Genomic DNA, 3,518 nt, shown 5'->3' with positions numbered 1-3,518 from the left:
GAAACTGAAATTGAGGAGAAATGTTATAAAGACCTCCAAACACCTAACATATAACTACTTAACAATATAACCATCTTCTCCTATCCACTCCTTAATGCTTGCCTATGTGGCAGTTTTACTCTCTCTCTCATTCTTCCTTTCTTTCTCTCCCGTTTTTCCTTTAGAGACTGTATTTTTCAATATTATTACATAAGGGGTATTATGCATATCACTTTACCTCCTTTCAGCACCCAGTTCTTGTTCAGAGTGATCATTTCCTACCATCATGCTCATAGTGGTTCCTTCTCTGCCCTAACTGCACTTCCCCACTATTGTGGCAAGCTTCCTACCATGAACCAGTCCTCCTAGACCTCACCTCTATTGTCTTTGGGTTATAATTCCATACTATATTTTTTCCTCAAAGAAGAAATACAACTCGTTAAAAGGCATATGAAAAAATGCTCCATATCATTTGTTATCAGAGAGATACAAATCAAAACTCTAATGTAATATCACTTCACACCACAGAGCTTGGTGCACATTAAAAGCAAAAAAGAACAACCACTGTTGGTGTAGTTGAGAGGCAAAAGGGACTCTCATTTACTGCTAATGGGAAAGTGTTATAAACATTCTTCAGAAAGCTAGATATTAAGCTCCTGTATGACCCACCGATACCACTCCTGGGAATATATCCTATGAACTCAAAGAATCCAATGCAGAAAAAGCATCTGCACTGCTATTTATCACAGCACTGTTCACAATAGTCAGAATGTGGAAACTACCCAAATGTCTAAGGACAGAGGGGCGGATAAAGAATCTGTGGTACATCTACATAAAGGAATAACTTATAGATATTAGATAAACAAAGTCATAAAGTTTGCTTAAATATGGATGAATATGTAGAGTATAATGCTCAGTGAAATGAATTATAGGGAGAGGGAGAGACATAGAATAATCCCACTCATTTGTGGGACCTTGAGTTATCTTTAAAATTATGCCACCTCTGCTAAGGAGCATTTAACTAAAATGTCCCCTCAGACTGAGTGTCTTGTAGACCAGTTCACAGAGCCTCTAGCTGAGGTTGTATTTGGCAGAAGTTGAGTTGTTCAATATGTTTGTAATATGTTCCTTAGTGGCATTATCCTTACCTAATGACAGTGATCCTGCCTATCTAGCAATTATAAGCATTCATTCCTATGCTCTAAGTTCCTAAGACCTGGCCTCTGTTTCCTATATTTTTTTATACTTAACCCAGTTTCAGGTTTTTCACTTAGATTCTACTGAACTGTCCATGATTGATTTTGGTCACACATTATTGGAATGTTGTTTTGGAAATTGTGCTTAACATACTGTTCGATTATTTTCCCCAACAAAACTTATCAAATCTCTGCATTTATTATTCAGAGTTATAAAACACAAATTATTCTGGGAAAGATGATTCCCACGTGTTGCTCCGTGAAGAAGTCTATCTGTGCATGCTTTGGCAGTACATATAATAAAATTTGAATGATATGAGAAGATCAGCATAACCTCTATGCAAGGATGACATCCAAATTTGTCTTGGGGAATAAAATATTGACCATAGAGTCAGGCAGTAGGGAATGCAGGAAGAAAACAGGGATCATTGTTGGTGGGAAATATGCATTGGTGTATAATTATGGATATTAGAATATTGTATGACTGAAACTCAGTTGTGAAAAACTTTGTAACTGTGTATCTCATAGCGATTCAACTAAAATCACTTGAAAATAAAACAAAAAGAAAAACAGGGGTCTATTATCTTTCATAGGTCCATGTTTATTTTTTTTCTTTCCTTAGCTTTGTTGCTGCCATCATTCCTGAGTATTGCACACCCTTGATTGTGGTGCTTGCTCACTTTTAGTTGTGGTGTTCACTGGTGTTATATAGTTGGTTATGGCACTGGGAATCTCCAAGAACACAGATGCAGTGAAAAAAATTGGCTATGTGGGTCAGTGATGGGGAGAGAACTGTGGGTTCAAGTTATCAATTCCACACTTTTCTATTCAGATATTTGATACCTCCTGCTTTATTCTTTTTTTCTCTAACTGCCCAGAAAGGAAAAATGTAAAAATTTATTTCTTCTGGGGGGCGGCAAACTTCTGTACACAGGGATTATTTCTGGCTGTGTACTCAGAAATAATTCCTGAAGGGACCTGGGAGCTAGGGACTGAACTTATGTGTTGATTAAATACCCACTATACTTTTAGTTCAGCCTTCAAATATTTATTTATACTATAAATGCTGTATTTTCTAACCTAAAATTGTCAAATTGAGATATGATAGAATCTCAAGTAGAGATGATTGCCCAGGAAGATGCAAAGTGAGGTGTCAGTTATGATGTGAAGTTCCATTCCAACCAGAGGTCAAACTTTCAAGGAAATCAAGTCAGTTATTAAACTCCACCTCTTCGCACAAAACCAATTGTAACTCCACCCCAGTTTACAGGGGTGCAAGTCCCTCCCATTTATAGGAGGAGTCTTTGGCGGATATGACCTGTAACTTTACCTGCAAGACCCCGCCCATTTCCTGGGAGGGGTCTTGGAAAGGTTAGATAAGGGCTTTGACCCAGGGGATTAGGTCCTTTTGGGTCTTTGCCAGCATGGAGGTCAGAGGGAAGATGGCTGAAAGAAGTTAAGACGCAGGGCAAGCTAAGAATGGCTGAATGCTTAATTGGTTATGATATAGGCCATACATGTGGTGAATAGGGTATGAATAAAGCTGATACTTTCTGATGCCTGTCTGAGTGAGTCTGATTCCTGCCGCGACCACCTCAAGATGATGACCTGACGGTTAATGGAGGTTGGAGCCACGTGGTCCTGAACAAAGGCCTCCATCCACCATCCAAGTCCATCCTTAGGGCTTAATGCAACACCAATAAAGCCAATAGAGAGCAATTTGGGTTTTTTTTTGGTTTTTTTTTTTTTTTTTTTTTTGGTTTTTGGGTCACACCTGGCAGTGCTCAGGGGTTATTCCTGGCTCCAGGCTCAGATATTGCTCCTGGAAGGCACAGGGGACCATATGGGGCGCCGGGATTCGAACCGATGACCTCCTGCATGAAAGGCAAACGTCTTACCTCCATGCTATCTCTCCGGCCCCGAGAGCAATTTGTTAAGCAAGAAACTAGGCAAATAGATCCAGATGGACTGCAATGTAAAGCTCTGCTCTGTGGAGCTCTGTTGTAGGACACGTGCTTGTTTCTCTGATCACATCTTTCCATGTTATATTTCTGGAAGAAAGAGTTCAGATGGTAGAGAAGTCAGAACTTTTAAGGCAGGGGCTCTTTCTGAGGTTCATTTTCTTCTTCCTCCTCCCTGTGGAACATCTGTAAATGTCTGAAGTCTGGGATTGTTTGTGTTTGGTTCTGGGTGAGAAGTTGCTAGTAGCAGCTTCTGTTACTACAGAGGCCAGAGATACTGTTTAATGTTCTCTAAAGCACAGAGATATTCCCCATAATAGGGCATTGCTGTACCCCAAATACAATAATGCAAAAAATAAAGTCAACTTTGGGAAAACTTACT

General features: G+C 39.5%; 1 non-coding gene across 1 annotated transcript; it reads left to right on the top strand.

The window, feature by feature from the left end:
* Nucleotides 1-1,454: 1,454 nt before the first annotated feature.
* LOC126021783 (U6 spliceosomal RNA) lies at nucleotides 1,455-1,556 on the top strand. Its single transcript, XR_007500249.1, has one exon. It is a non-coding gene; the product is annotated as a U6 spliceosomal RNA (small nuclear RNA).
* The last annotated feature ends 1,962 nt before the right edge of the window (nucleotides 1,557-3,518 follow it).

The sequence above is a fragment of the Suncus etruscus genome, chromosome 10 (genome assembly GCF_024139225.1).
Source record: "Suncus etruscus isolate mSunEtr1 chromosome 10, mSunEtr1.pri.cur, whole genome shotgun sequence".
Lineage (NCBI taxonomy): Eukaryota > Metazoa > Chordata > Mammalia > Eulipotyphla > Soricidae > Suncus > Suncus etruscus.
This window is presented reverse-complemented; position numbering and strand designations above follow the sequence as displayed.